Source organism: Lissotriton helveticus, chromosome 5_1 (genome assembly GCF_964261635.1).
Source record: "Lissotriton helveticus chromosome 5_1, aLisHel1.1, whole genome shotgun sequence".
In the NCBI taxonomy this organism is placed as follows: Eukaryota; Metazoa; Chordata; class Amphibia; order Caudata; family Salamandridae; genus Lissotriton; species Lissotriton helveticus.
In genome coordinates this window covers 1,304,866,091-1,304,882,463 of record NC_136065.1, presented here as the reverse complement: position 1 = coordinate 1,304,882,463, position 16,373 = coordinate 1,304,866,091, and the positions used below count along the sequence as shown (strand labels likewise).

The window sequence follows — 16,373 nt, the reverse complement described above, 5'->3', positions numbered from 1 at the left end:
TTTTGTTGACGCTCTTGAGCGTCCCCCCCTTCTCAGTTTCGAACCTGAGGACATTGTCCATCCAAATTCCACGTCATGGCTGCCCGCTCCAGCGGTGGCGGCTTATCTGGAGGCGCATGTTCGCCAACCCTTTGAGGCGCCTGTCCGGGCTCGACTTCGCTCTGAGTGCCCGAGACCTGACCTGGCAGACCATATTGCTGAAACCCCGGAGGTGGACCCTATGATGGTCACCTACCTTAAAAAATATTCTAAAGACCCCAAGAAAGGCCTGGACCGCTCCTGGCGGTCTTGTCAAGACAAGCTAATGGACATGTTGGGTCCCCTATCCAAGATCCTGGACCTAGGTTTCAAGGCCAAGGAAGCCTCGGCGACAGTTAACCCTGACGAACTCATCGAATGGGCACAGAGGGCCGTCTGCATGTTTGGGAACGTTAATTGTGCCATTTCAGCAGAACGTCGTCGATCCATTCTCCTGAAACTGGATCCAAAGTTAGCGGAGTTGGCCACCTCTGAGGCAGGTCCAGAGGCGCAGGGCCTTCTTTTTGGCCAACCCTTTCTGAAGGAGTTGACTAAGTTTGTATCTGCCTTTAGCGGCATAGATAAAGCACAAGCTTCCTTGCGCCGGGCCATGCGTCCGGTTTTCACCAAGGCCGGACGACAAAGGGGACGGTCGTTCGGCCGTGGATCTCAGCAACAGTCCCAGAGGGGTGGCTCGCAGCATCGTGGTGGCCAATACGACTCTGGCTACTCCACCCGCGCCAACTTTTATCCTTCCAGAAAAGGAAAAGGACAATACGGCAAGGGACGTTCCGGTGGCCACCAAGGCCAATATCAAGATTCCGGAGCTACAGGTGAGCTTAATTCAGGCATGCGATGTAATGTTGGGGGGCAGAGTGCAGTTTTTTCTGAACAATTGGCGCATGATCTCCAACGATGCTTGGGTGTTAGAAACCGTTCAAGGTTTCAAGATAGAATTCTATCTTCCAATTCATCAAACCTGTCTGCCGACCCCTCTACTTTTTTCCAGTCACTCTCAGACTTGTCTTTCGGAAGAGATCAAGGTGCTCCTCTCCAAAGGGGCGATTGTTCCTACTCAACGCCATCCACGGGGCTTTGTCAGTTCAGTCTTTCTGGTCGAGAAAAAAGGAGGCGGGTCTCGCCTAGTTCTCAACCTGAAGGACTTCAACAGCGGAGTGATCTACAGGCACTTCAAGATGGAAGGTATCCATCTTCTGCGGGATCTCCTTCGGGAAGGAGATTGGATGGTCCGTCTGGACCTAAAAGATGCTTATTTATCTATCCCGATTTACAAGCCCCATCGCCGGTTCCTACAGTTTCAATGGCTGAACCAATGGTACGAATATCAAGTTCTTCCATTCGGCCTTTCGTCAGCACCATGGTGCTTCACGAAATTGCTGAGGCCGGTTGTAGAGCATCTTCGTTCCAGGGGGGTCCGTTTGATTATTTACCTGGACGACATTCTTTTCCTGGCGGATTGCCCTCTCAAGCTTCTGCAGCACCTGGAGTGGTCCATCATTCTCTTGCAGTCTCTGGGTTTTCTAGTCAATGTTCCCAAATCGGTTTTGGTTCCCACTCAGTCTATCGATTTTCTGGGGTTTCAAATCAATTCTTTGACTTGTCAGCTTCTTCTACCCAATCAGAAGCTCCGTTACATCCGGAGAGAGTTGACATCTGTTATTTCCAGACAGACTGTGTCACTGAGGTCGTTGGCACGAGTGGTAGGTCTTTTAGCGTCCTCGATACAGGCGATTTTTCCAGGCCCTCTTCATTACCGGGCGATGCAACGCCTGAAAATTCAGCATCTTCGGAAAGGTCTCCGCTATTCAGATCAAATTCCTCTCTCGGAGGATGTGCGGATGGAGATGCAGTGGTGGCTAGACCACATGGAGGCCTGGAACGGTCGAGCCCTGTTCGGGTCATCTCCGGAACTGGTAATCGAATCGGATGCCAGTCGATGGGGTTGGGGAGCCCGTTGCGGGTCAGTTTCGACAGGAGGTCGTTGGTCTCCTCAGGAGTTGTCTCTCCATATCAATTGCCTGGAACTCCTAGCGGGTTCCTTTGCGATTCGGTGTTTCTCCCCCCTACAGGCGAATTGTTGCATTCTTCTCAGGATGGACAATGTTTCGGCAGTCCGCTATATCAACAAACTGGGCGGGACACGGTCCAAGATATTAGCGGAGATTGCCAAGGATTTTTGGCATTTTTGCCTCCACCGGAAGATCACAGTTATTGCAGAGTATCTCCCGGGCCGCGACAATCAGGTTGCGGATTGGCACTCCCGACATCTTCGGGACTTCAGCGACTGGAGACTTCACCCTCGAGTCTTCCGTGCCATTCTTCGACTTTGGGGCCAGTGTCACCTAGATTTTTTCGCCTCTCGCCTCAATGCACAGCTTCCCCGGTTTTACAGCTGGAGACCGGACCCCTTAGCACTGGCCACGGATGCTTTTCTCCAGCAATGGCCGTCGACTCTATGTTATGCATTTCCCCCGTTCATGATGCTTCCCAGAGTCCTTGCTTACACCAAACGATTTCGAGCGGAGCTGATTCTGATTGCTCCCTTATGGAAGGCTCAAGCGTGGTTCCCGGTTCTCTTGGAAATGTGCTGTGCTCCTCCTCTCCTTCTTCCCCCGAAGAGGAATCTATTGCTGGATCCCCTCGGAGATCCGCATCCCCTCATTCTCGCCGGCACTCTCCAGTTGCTGGCATGGCGAATCTCGGGGAACGTTGGTCAGTCCCAGGCATTTCTAGCGACGCTGCCACCTTCATTAGTAACGCCTGGTCTCCCAATACCCACAAGCGGTATCGAGGAGCCTGGAAACGCTGGAGTGATTGGTGCGTTCAACGGGAGGTTGATCCCGTTTCAGCGGATATCAGTTTAGTCATTAATTTTCTGACCTCTCTGGCCACTTCTGGCTTGGCTTACAGAACCGTTAGTGGTTTTCGTTCTGCCATTTCGGCGGGCCATATCCACGTCGATGGTAAACCTGTTGGTGAACACCATTTGCTTTCCAAACTCTTGAAAGGTATTCGCCTCGCGAAACCTCCCACACCGAAATATGTCTCTTTGTGGGATGTTTCGATTGTTCTGAAATTTTTGGAGGCCTGGCCTACTAATCTTTTGTTGTCCCGCAAACAGTTGTCTGCAAAACTGACCATGTTACTGTGTCTTGTTTCTTGCAAACGTGTTTCGGATATTCGTGCTCTAGACCTTGCGGGTCGCTGTTTCACCCCTGAAGGTGTTACTTTCACTCTCTCTAGGAGGACTAAAACTAACACCTCTTCCATAACGTATCCTTCTTTTCCGGATCACTCCAATCTTTGTGTTGTCCAGTGTTTGAAGGATTACGAGGTGAGTACTGCTTCTTTACGCTCTGACATGCAGGGTCAGTTGTTGATCGCCTTACAAAAGCCTTTCCGTCCTGTTGCAGCTACTCTGTCTCGCTGGGTGCGCTGGCTCATGTCTGAAGCGGGCATCGATGTTTCTGTGTTTGGGGCACATTCTGCTAGGGGAGCAATGGCCTCCAAAGCTTATTCCATGGGTGTTACTCTATTTGACATTATGAAGGCTGCAGACTGGTCTTCGGATTCTGTTTTTAAACAATTTTACTATAAACCAATTGTTAGTATTGCTTCTGTTGTGGTGGACAAGCTTTAAACAAGCATAATCGGAGCCTCCTGTCCTGACATAGAATTAAAAATTTGCAAACATTCGTGACAAGAATTTTCAATTCTATTAAGGACTAGGAGGCGAGGATTATCCCACCCTATTGTTACTATGTTGCATTATCATGTATTGTACAATATTGCATACTGTTGCAGTTGTTATTTCCTTGTTTCTTTCCCCCCCTGATCTACTTTGATTAGTTTCTACATTATTCGGATATTACGGCTATATGTCTTTTGCAGGTTCTGACCAGAAGTGATATGGTTATTCTGCCTCGAGAGTTTCCTCTTCCTCCTTGTTCACGGACCCAGGATGCCTCCATCTTCTGCTACAGGATCCTTTGGATTTCGGCAGCTTGTTTGGAACTTTTATTGTTACTGTACCTGGGATTGTTTTTTGATGTGGACCTGATTACCCAAAGAAAGAGGAAGAAGGACTAGTGTTTGGAACTTATATAGTGTATACTCTATGGTTGTTCCCAGGTATTCATGGGATTTGTAGTTCTGTTTTTTTATTGGCTGCTGAGCATTTCATTAAAGAAATGAGAAAGCATAATCCTCGCCTCCTAGTCCTTAATAGAATTGAAAATTCTTGTCACGAATGTTTGCAAATTTTTAAGTGTGCAGTGATGGTGTTTGAGAGTGAAATATAAAAACTGTCCTAAGGATGTGTTGTACTTTTTTAAAGGTGCTGCTGAGTGGCAATTAAAGGTTAATATGCATAATGTTAGCCTCGGTGTCATTAATGAGATCTTGAGTCTCATAACACTCTGCCGTTCGGCGTCTACATCAGTCAGGACAGTAAGGCATTTCACAGGACCTGATATTTCCCCTCATTTTCAATAAGGTCCTCCATTGTGCCCGTCATTATAAAGTTACTACTTCTATAAAACCAAAATGGTCCTAACTTGGTATTTTTTCGCAGAACTAAAAACACAAATTTTAAGGTCCCTGGCATAAGCACAACATGGCATTCTTTCAATCACCCTGAAGGCATGACCCGCAATTGCTTTTTGAAACCCTATTCGAGCTTAGACAAGTCAATAGTCACAACGGAACCTCGGTTACTGGGCTGACAGTAAACCCATGGAGGCGCGGGCCGCTTACTGCAGAAGAAAAAAACCCGAGGCATAAAATACATAGAAGCACTCAACCTCTTACCTTCAGCCTGTAACAGTGCATTCCAATTGCCTCATGGATAAAGAGTGGAAGGCATTCAATGGCGGCCCTGGTGTGGTTAGCAGATGTCCAAATACAACACGTGCACGTCACCCCGTCTTTTCGGGCACTGAGACAGCTTGATACCAGAGAATCTGCTGACGCGTTTCCCTCCGCAAAACGTCAACGTCGGTGTTTCAACGTTTCATTAAAACAGGTAAGTGAATTATCAATACCCGACGCACCCCTGAGTTTCTTACCTTCAGAGTCTGAACAGTAAGGCTCGTCACATGGTGCGCTCCACTGAAGCTTCACGGTCTGCTGCGACAAACGGGCAGTACCCAGTCACGTGACAAGCCTCAAATAAGCGTCATCAGCAAAGGACAAGCAGGTAAGGAGGCCCTGTTGTAAAATAACGTAATTCTTCAGAATGTGTCAGCTTTGGGTTCTCTGTTTGTGGTAGTAGCAGCAAATGTCTAGCTGGCAAGTTTTAGACTGCTTATCTGTGACATTTTGGGGGTTTCAGTGTTGCGTATGAGTGACAGTGGCGACTGGTGAAGTGTGAGAGTGGCAGGGCTTGGCTTCGTCTTTGAGCAGGGAGTAAAGTGGGGGGACATTAGGGAGGCACGACACAGCATTTTTTTGAAAGCAAGACAACATTTTCTGTGCAAATATTATTTAAAAAATGGGATAAAATGATGCATTATTTCTACTCCTCCACAGTTAGGACAGGCTGCTACTGCCCATAGGTTAGCAGGGTTCAATATCATGGTATTAGGTAGAGCTCATGACATTCATAGCTAAACATCCTCTCTTTATGCTCAATGTTGACCGCCTGACCCATAGAGTCTGTTCATTTCCCTATGTTTTGTAACACTGTGGAATGATCCAGCCTTTATAACACTGCACTGAGAAGCACTTAATGAAGTGATCGTTTTTAAACATGAACCATTACTGCACTAAGAGGTAAGACAGCTGCCATGTAAACCCTGTGGGTGGCCTACATTATATAGAGCAAGGTTTGAGTAACAATAGCAATGCCTTCAGGTCGATTTCTCGCAGTCGCAAAATAAAAACTGAAATTACTGTCTGATTTGTACAGTATGAAACTAGACAACATGGATAATCAGTGCTTCACCACTTACACGGTGAATTTCGGCAAATATTTTATCTCACCAAAACTCTTTTCCTTCATTTTGGTATAAATGCACTTTCAATTAAATATGTGCATTTGGACTGCCAATTGTACAAAAAAAACTAGCGCTGCCTTCAGGTCGAGTTCTCACAGTTGCTATATATAAACTGCAGAGAAATGCATAGGTAAAAACCAAAGCCTTAACACAAGGAAAGACTAGTACTCAATTACTGGCTTATTTGTAAAGTAAAACCAGAAAACATGAATAAAACGGGGCCTCCTCACTTAAATTGTGTGATCCTAGGCAAACATTAAGGGTATGATTATGAAAATTGTGTGATCCTAGGCAAACGTTAAGGGGATGATTACGACTTTGACTGCGTGACACGCCACCCACTCCGCTCCTGCACCGGCAAAGTTGTCCACAGGCCTCACACCAGATTACGTGTGTTCTTCTGGTCATGCGGTCGGTCCTCTGGCATTCCCACCGTGGTGCCTTTGAAAAAGGCACATCTTTGGGAACGGTGTCTATGGCGTGCAGGAACTGGATGTGCACGCACACAGGGGGGCACACCACGTGCCCCCTGCATGTATTCCAGTGTACAGGGGCAATTACAGACCCCCCTTTGTTTCCTCACCACCAGCCTTCATATTAGCGGGCTCAGTGCTAGGAAAAGGCTAGGCGGTAGGGAAACTCGTAATATACATGGCGGTGCCGCAGCAGCACCACAATCATATTGTGAACCTCTGACTGTCGCGGGACCACCAGGGACCATGTTCCCTAGTGGTTGTTACGGTACAATGGTGGTCCAGCCGCCAAAGTTGTAATAAGGTGGTCAGAATGCCTGTGCGGCAGGTGCTGGACCGCCACCGCTGCACCCCCACTTCAGAATACAAACACCATTATCACATGCTTATGAAAGGACTTTCAAATATGTGTTTTCAGAATGCCTGTTGTGCAAAAATTCATTTTTGCATATGAACGCACTTTCAAATGTGTGCCTGAATTCCAGTTGTACGAAACACATTAGCGCTGCCATCAGGTCGAGTTCTGACAGTCGCTATCTAAAAACTGCAGAGAAATGCTCAAAACCAAAGCACCCACACAACTGATGATCTATGATCTTTTAGGGACGGATGTAGCCCCAAGGGTTAATAAACTTCTAACCTTGTGGTACACAGGGTTGGGGGCTGCACAGCACTGTCTGGAGTCTCCAAGCTAGCGACGCCCAGATCCCGCCCAGCCAAAATCGCCTGCGGGAGTGCGGGAACTCTGCCCGCGCCTATCGAGCTACTTTCCCCACCTGTAGCGACCTCCTTGGTGCGTGTGGCAGCACTATCCCGATTGTAGCCTTGAGGCACGCCGCGACCGGGGACTGGCATGGGTGCTTTGCCCGGCGACGGCATCCGGAGGCGGGGCCCGGCGGTGCTGAGTAGCAGAGTGTGCCCTGGGCTGCTGCACTGATACACTGAGTCGCCTTCCAGGACCTTCAAACTTCCGCCTATAGCTTCGGTAGCAGAGTGTGCCCTGGGCTGCAGCACTGATACACTGAGTCGCCTTCCGGGACCTTCAAACCTCCGCCTATAGCTTCGGCCGTGCGACGGGACCCCCGCAGAGCTGCACGTGGAGGGGTATCACCGGCCCACTGCGTCACAGGCCGGAAAGAAGTGGCTAGCCTCAGCGTCTGCGCCAAGGTGGAAATTGGCAATCAGGCGCCAACGTACGACCACAGGGGCCTCCAGTGTGACCGACGCAATTAGGCCTCGACGCGCCATTGGCTCGTATGCTGTAACACGCTAAGGTGTGCCCTTTATGCTCTGGGCCGCCGCTGTAACCACCTACCGCGAGACCACGCGTCACTCCTGGGTACATGGGCTCAACGAGGGCCGGCCTTGCACAAAATCACAGTGGGCCCTTGAAATGCTGTAAGGCCTTCCAAAACGGACTATGTGCCTGCGCTGGGGCCCACGTCTACAGCGACCCAGACAATTGACCACTCCGGGGCCGGGATGACATCACCTTCACCTGTCGCAGCCCATATATAGACCGCTCCCGAACTTTGATCAGCCAGTGCCACAGCTCACCCAGAGAACACAGCGCTTCGCGCTCCGTGCCTGTCCCAATCTGAACACCACGCTTCAGCCACACACAAATCCACAGTGGAGCGTAACAGTTCGCAGGAAACCAAACAGGCCGCGTGCGCCACCAGGTAGCACAGGCAGGCCGCAGTGAATACTGCCTTCAGGTGGTCAGTAACCCCAAGTGGTAGCCGCAAGATGGGGGGCCTAGGCCAACGAGTAACCCAACAGAATAAACTGGTGAAGTACGCCTTCTCTAAAATGGACAAAGGTGCGCACAACCGTACTGAGGCTGAAGCGGCATCTACCAAAGAGACTACACTAGGGAAGGAGATCACGCTACAGGACATCATGACCACCCTTAATAAGGTACACACCTCTCTAGAATCCCTTACACTGTGACCACTGAACTCTCACTTATCCGTGCTGACTTCAGGAACTTAAGCTCCCGAGTGACGGAGGTTGAATCAACAACGGCCACCGTGAGTGCTGACCCAGCCTCCCAGAAGAAGCAAGTGCAACGGCTGGAAATAGACAACAGGACCATGGCAGCGAAGCTGGACGACTACGAAGGCCGCTCCAGCCGCAATAATGTGCGCATTATGGGAGTAGTGCCGGAGGAAACGGGAGGTCCTGCCTAGGTTCTCTTTGGGGAGGACCCGATCAAGAACCTCCTGCAGCCTAGATAAAACACAAATTATTTTTCGGTCGAACAAACCCATCTGGTTCCCGGGGGCAGACCCTGGCCTGGGGCGCCCCCGCGGCCTATCCTAGCATGCATTTTTAATTTCCACAACCTTGACCTCATTCTCCAGACAGAAAGAGCGGCCCCGCAGATCCGGTTACAACAGACTATGATATCTTTCTTCCCAGACTACACTGCGGTGGTGGCCAAACAGCGGCGGAGTTTCATAGCGATGAAGCAAGAGCTTAGGGACCGTGAACTCAAGTACTCTATGCTATTTCCAGCAAAACTGGAATCCTCCTTAAGAAACAATACCCGATTGTCGTTAAGCACACATACACAGATGATCAAGGTCGCTTTGCACCACTTTCGTGTCAATGGGAAAGACGCGTTGTTAACATAGTGTCTGTCTACATCTCGCCTGCGCTCCATTCCTTCACTTTTCAGGCGCTCAGCGAATTCCTTCTCCGACTCCCGCTGGGCTATTTAATGATAGGAGGCGATTTCAACTCCACTTCAGATGACACTCTAGATCGCACACCCCCTCGACAGCAACACCGGTCACACTCTGTCCTAACTGACTTCCTAGACGCCATAGGCATGGTAGACATTTGGCGCTCCCGCTTTCCCTGGACCCAGCAATATACATACCAATCGGTGAGCACAATAGCCTCTCCTGAATTGACTACATACAGGTGCCCGCAGCCGAACTTGGAAACTTCTTAACGGTAACACATTTACTGAGAGGCATTTCTGATCACTCCCCAGTTAGCACTCTCTAGACTTGGTATTCCACAGCGCAGAACCGCATATTCCCTATATATCCCGGATACTTTGAGGCCCCTGAGATAGGGAAGGGGCTGACTGACACTACAAAATACTATTTTAGCGAAAATGCACCCTCCATCTCTTTTCCACTTGCCCTCTGGGAGGCGTACAAAACAGTGCTTCGTTGGCAAGCCGTCTCACTAATCACCCATCATAAAAGAGAGAAAGTAGGAATTGTAGAGACACTCGAACAGGAGGAAAGAGCCCACAGTCAGAATCCCTCTGACGCAAACACTCACCTATTGCAACTCAAGAAGCAGGAGTAGAAGGAACATCTGTGGGAGGCAGCGAAAATGCGACTCTCCCATACCCAACACACTATCTATGAAAGCGGAGACAAAGCCGGCAAGCTTTTGGCCTGGTTTGACAAAAGAGAAAAGGCAGATAGATGGATCGCAGAACTCCAACTTCCCACGGGTGACTCCACTCGGAATCCCCAACGCATAATAGACTTACTTGCGCATCACTACAAACAGATCTACACTTCCACACTCACAATTACACAAACAGATGCGGAGGAGTTCCTCCGGGATATTAAACTTCCCAGACTAGTAGAAACGAAGTCCCAATCGTTAGAGGTAGAACTCTCAGCGGAAGAAATTGCGATGGCAATCGGTAAACTGCAGTCGGGAAAAGCATTGGGACCAAATGGTATCCCCATAGAGTGGTACAAATGTAACGCGACAACACTCACACCGTACACGGCAGCAATGTATGAGGCCAGCTCGGATAGGGGAGAACTGCCACGTGACCAAAGAACGGCGACAATAGTGGCCATCCATAAACCCGGCAAATGCGCGCAGGAGTGTTCCTCCTAGAGACCCATAACTCTGATCAACGCTGAGGCCAAGATATTGGCCAAGGACCTGGCTAACAGGTTCAGGCCGCACCTAGCAACGCTGATACACCCGGATCAATCCGGGTTCATGCCGGGGAGAAATACTGCTTTAAATTTTAGGTACCTCCACAACGTGCTGGGCCGTAGACATACCATTCAAGAAGAGGCTATTGTGCTGTCCTTAGATGCGCGCATGGCCTTCGACACAGTCGAGTGGGCCTTCCTCTTTGCTCTTCTCCGAAATTTAGGATTTGGACTGAAATTTTGCTCCTGGGTCCGACTACTCTACACTGTTCCCTTTGCCCACATGGTGGCCAACGGGCATAGGTCGAGGGATTTTCCATTGCATCGAGGCACGAGACAGGGCTGCCCGCTGTCTCCCCTTCTTTTTGCCCTAGTGCTGGAGCCTCTGGCGGCCTGGGTTCGACAGGACCTGGTCATCCGAGAACTTAGATGGACTGAGGAATAGGAGGATCATATATCTCTATATGCGGACGATATCCTTTTATACATGGCCTCTGCCAAACGTTCATTGTCCTGTCTATTAGACTTAAGTAACTCCTATGGACATTCTTCAGGATATACGATCAATTGGACAAAATCGGTAATCTATGTCCTGAGAGGTCACCCACCACTCCTCCCGCTGGCTGTGAAGTAACAATAGTAGAGGACACTTTTAAATATTTAAGGATTCATGTCACTAATGACCCGGAAGTGTTCATGACCCTAAATCAAAACACAAAGATACCAAACACTGGCAGTCGCTGCCTTTGTCGCTCCTGGTAAAAGCGGCGCTTTTCAAAATAATGGCGCTTCCCAGGTTTGTGTACACCATCTAAAACTCACCCTTCCCAGTCCCCCAGACCTACTTCCGATCCATGAGGCAGAAGTTACTAAACTCTTCTGGGACAATAAACAGTCCCTTATAGCTATTGTGAAACTATGCCGCACCTGGTACGATGGGGGCATCACACTCCCGAACATACAGTCTTATTACTGGGCCACTCAGCTGACAGTGATAAATCATTGGATTCATGTCCCCCACATGGACCCAGCCTATGCCCTCGACAGGTTGCAGCTGGGGGAGACGAGGCCTCACCGAGCGCTCTATAACAAGACCCAATCCCTGATGGGCCCTACAAACCATACACTCCAGATCTGGAATATAGTGCAAAAAAAGTTAGGATGGCATAACATACTCACACAAGCAACACCCCTTTGGATTATGGACAGGCTGGGAAGGTTGAAAAAAAGTAAAGGATTTCACAACTGGGACCTTAGTGGGATATCTAAGGTGGGCGACCTCTGGGTACGGGGAAAAATGATCACATTTACACAACTCCAAACGAAGTATGAAATGGAATAAATGGAGCACTTCTGTTACCGGCAGATTAAACAAGCTCTTGAAGCGGCAATTCCCCCTGATACCATCCTGCCTGGGGCCTCCCCACTAGAGGACAGACTACTCATGGATCATATGGACAAAAAAGCAGAATCCCTGACATATTGGAAAATTGTCAATAACAAGCCAGATCCGATAAAGAAGCTTAAAGACAAATGGCAGGCAGACCTTGGTGAATTGGATGACACGGATTGGCAGGAGGTGCTGGCATCCCCTAGAGAGGTAGCGATCGCATCTAAACTACGTCTTGTACACATCAAGATTTTCCATAGAATTTATTACACCAGAACTACCCTCTGTAAGATTGGGAAAGTGGACAACCCGCTCTGTCTGCGACAATGTGGGGAGGTTGGCACGTTTTATCACACTATATCGACATGCCCTGAAATAGCATCATACTGGGAGCCAGTTATGTCCCTTATTACGAGGGTAAGTGGCAACCTAGACCCTACGGAGCCTAAATGCTGTTTACTTAACATTTGGGATGCAACAGATCTGAATTCAACATGGCAGACCTGGGCTACTCTGGTATCTGGTAGCCAAGAGAAATGTTGCCAGCCACTTGGGTGAGGCAACGGCCCCAAATTTAGCGAAATGGTGTAGGGACATGGACACTCCATGGTGGTGGAAAAGACTGTGTATGTGTACAGGGGATATACCAAAAAATGTATTAAAAAATGGGGGGGGTCTGGAATACATTATAGAGGAGATATTTGCAAACTGCCCTTAATAACTCAAGAAATCGAATAACTAAATGTAATCGACACTGCATGTGGTAATGCTGTATATGTAATGGATCAAGTATAAATGTTCTTGTAATACTCATAGAGTTGCAATCTAGCAAACATAGTCCACATATTGTACATATATGTACAAAATACATACAATATGTGGACTATGTTCGCTAGATTGCAACCTGTAAAGAAATATTAACTGTGCCTTTCACTTTATATAAATAAAGGTTTAAAAAAAAGGGTCATCCAGCAAATGGTGTCCCAATACATCGCAAACCCCCAGCTGATATCATCAAACAAAATAATATTCTAGAATGACATAACGTGTATTTGTAAAGTGCACATTCATCCAAAAGGGTATCTTGATATTGAATATCAAATGTTTATTGTATTCTAACACAATGGTACTCATTTTATTGGCCTCAGAAGTTTGAAAGGCTGAGTGGACCCACCAGGATGTGAACCTTTGACCATGAGGTCAAACACAGGCACCTACATTGGACAGATAACCCACTAAGTGACCAGAGCCGGCTAGAATGCTTGTAGTTGGTGATTGTTAGAGCTGTAAGGGTGGACAAAGAGAACTGTGTTTTTGCTCTACATTGGATGACCCTTTAAGTAGTATGAAATAGGCGAGTGAGACACAGTATGTCACTCACTTCCTACTTGGTACTTGGAGAACTCAAATTTGATTTATGTTAATTAAAATCTGAATGGGAAACTTGCATTAAACTAGGCATAATCGGAAGCTGGTCGTGAGTGGAGAAATTAAGATTGTTTCCAGTTACAGAAGGATTAGTTAGATGCCAACTTAAAGTGAAACAGAACCTTGAGGACTGCACCCAATTAGTTAAACAAAACAATACATCTCTCTGAATCTCTCTGGATGGTTATATCCTAATAAAGATATATGTGACACACCCAAAATCTAAAAGTTCCAAAAGTATGACAATGTAAGATATTTCAACAAGTATAAAAGAGATAGAAACCTTCACTTAAATGCACTTATCCACAATACTGAGTAGACAAGATACTTAGAAGACATTGGCAAATTATATTGCAATGTTCTCCTAAGCTAATGTGTGGTGTGCTTAGCAGAGCAGAGGTGTGTGTGTGTGTGTGTGTGGGCATGTGTGGTGTGAGAGAGAGAGCTCCGTTGGACTCCATTAGAGCTGTTTATCCCTGCCTGAAAGATAACACAAACACTTAGTACTTTCATTCTCCAATTGTTGGACACAGTCATAAAAGTCTCCTATGAGGATATCAGCACGGCCTAGTTTCACTTTCTTTTGTAGAAAAGTTGCACTGATTTTGTGAATTAGAAGAAGACTATAAAACCTAATACATTGATAGAACCCATTGAGCTTTATATGTTCTTTCACATCAGACAGCATTACATGAACTGACCATATCTGCAGAATAGGATTTGACAGCAAAATGTCTCATCTATAAACTTTACTGTGATCTTAGTATGGAAATCTGCTATTTAGTATGCAGTTTTGTCTACCTGATTGGAGCATATCATTAATCTATTTCATTTCAAATATCACCAAACCAACCATGCACACACCAGTACAAGTCGAATATACCGATTTTCAAACTGACAGGAAGAAGAAATAGGGCCGGGAGTTATTTAAACTGAGTTATCACTCCATATCGATCTCAACACATGGGCTAAAGTCAGAGAGTCTAACTTCTGCTGTTGGCTGCTTGGCCATTGCAGTGGTTATCCCCATGAAGAGTTTAAATGTCCGCATGGTGTCTGTTTCCTGTTGGCATGACAAGTAACCCTATAAAAACAGATGTCCAAATTAGAAGTGTATTTCACCCTAACCTATAACCTGGTACTGCCTCATTCTCTACTGGCCATTCTCCACTGGTCCGTCAGTGTGCTGTGAGTCCCAGACTGTCCGGCTCAAATATGAATCGGCCAACTTAATGCCATTCTGCAGATGCTGGGATGGAGGCCTGCGTGGTACAGTAAACCATTATCTCAGCACTCACATGTGCATTGTGCGGGCACGCAGAGTGGCTCATTGTGAGTGTGGCATTAGGAATATAATACACTCATGGGTGGAACCCTTGCTGCTCTTAGAAATATCCACAGACTGCTCATCCAGGTGTCTGCTGCCAGACGTTGACAGCCTACACTTTCTGTATGATACTCAACTTGTGTGTTCTCAACTGTGTAATTCTCTGTGAGTCTCAAGAAGGGGAGAACGTTCTTTTGACAGCCTCTCGCACCCGCTGCGACTCACAAGGACTGACTGTGTGCACTGAGGTATGGAGAGAAAATGTACAAAACTAGAGAAAAGGGCTGGTAGAAAGCTTCCTACCCTGTATGGGCCTAATAAAAAAACTTGCATTGAGTGTGTCTTACTCTTGTGAGGAGTAAGCCATAAGTACTACAAGAGTAATTGACTGCAAAACCTTTGAGAAGTAGAAATCTGAGTGTGTGAGGAGTAAACATTAGGGAGTGATGGAGCAAGTGAAGTAAGGTCTCCAAAGCCACCAAATTGAGAGTGATGTTGCAGTTATAACGGGTGAGTAGTGCGCTTGCAATTCCCTGATTGATTGATTATGTTTCACTCTGGTGAGATGGTCATCTGAAGGAAAGGATGCTGTGCTACTCCTTTGTGCCCCTATTGGCCTCATGAGGCGTATTACCGGGTCCAGTTCCGGATATCACGTATATCGAAGGGCAAAGATCTCAGACAGTCCAGAGATCGGTGGTCAGTGCGGTGCATGGTTCAAAACGGGGAGCTATATATGGTGCTCAATAATGAAAAGAAGGATACCCCGCAGAAGAGAGAAATGTTGGCATTTCTAAATAAGTGCATAATACTGGAAGGGTGAAAGCCACAAGCAATGTTATAAAACTCCATTGGCACCAGGTTAGTAGATAATGGAACAGCTTTCACAAGAATGGGAGGGGGAGGCTGCCTGTAAAAGACCTACAGACCGGGAAGAGCAATAAGTAAAGAAGTAAGTGTGAATCTTAGAGATGACTGCCCTGATTCACAAACATTTCACTGAAATGCTTTCTAATTATTGCTGCCTTATTCCTGAATTCCAGGAGTAAGCTGGGAGTGCTACTTGGTTACTCCATGACTGCAGGAGTAAGTCAGTAGTACTACAAGAGTAAGTCACAGCAAAATCTAGGAATCAGGTAAAATGCTAATGGGTGAACATTGTGGCAGAGTCAACGATCATGCTCTAGGAAAGAGCCAAGTCTTGATTTCTTCTGGCATCATAGGGGAAAGCTTTTCTTTGCTTACTTTGCTTACTTAGATTGAAAACTGACTTTAATAACTATTTCATTGGTTCTAGTGAATGTGATCATGTCTTTTTTGATTACGTGAGGTTGGGGAATAAGAGGAGGAACTGATCCTGTTTCCCTGGAATATATTATGTGTGTGGTAAGAATGCCTAATATATGTTACTTGCACATTGGTATGGGTGTTGTTAAGTGGGAATTGTCTTTCCCAAGGTGTATCATTTGGACAAAAGTCATTTAATCAATAAAAAGAAGGGTGAACTAAGCAATAGCAAAAGGGGAATTAGTGTTGCAGAAATTGTGGGTGATATTTTCAAAGCATTGATACCTTCAGTTGGGGTCATTCTAAATTCACATAAAATAAGAAAATTGTCCAAGGTGGTTGGTCATTTATCAGCAGACACTGCTGGTGGGTTCTTGATGATTGATACTGAAATGGTTGCTATAAGATCTATGGTCTTACAGAATAGACTTGCCCTTGATGTATTATTGGATAAAGAGGGTGGAGTCTGTAGCATGTTGAAAATGTAACAGTGCTGTACTTATATCC

General features: G+C 46.9%; 1 protein-coding gene and 1 long non-coding RNA gene across 5 annotated transcripts in view; one reads left to right on the top strand and one right to left on the bottom strand.

The window, feature by feature from the left end:
• Window positions 1–5,219, bottom strand: part of LOC144755338 (SRSF protein kinase 3-like) — a 1,366,259-nt gene extending 1,361,040 nt beyond the window's left edge. For 3 of the 4 annotated variants that reach the window (XM_078644144.1, XM_078644146.1, XM_078644147.1), the window contains exon 1: window positions 4,849–5,109. The gene's annotated coding sequence lies outside the window, so the exon portion shown is untranslated. Of the gene's footprint in view, window positions 1–4,848 lie in introns of all 4 variants that reach the window. The other variant, XM_078644145.1, reaches the window with a different exon arrangement.
• LOC144755340 (uncharacterized) overlaps window positions 5,182–16,373 on the top strand; it is a 251,895-nt gene continuing 240,703 nt past the window's right edge. The window contains exon 1 of the long non-coding RNA XR_013594879.1: window positions 5,182–5,236. This is a non-coding gene — a long non-coding RNA (uncharacterized LOC144755340). The remainder of the gene's footprint in view (window positions 5,237–16,373) is intronic.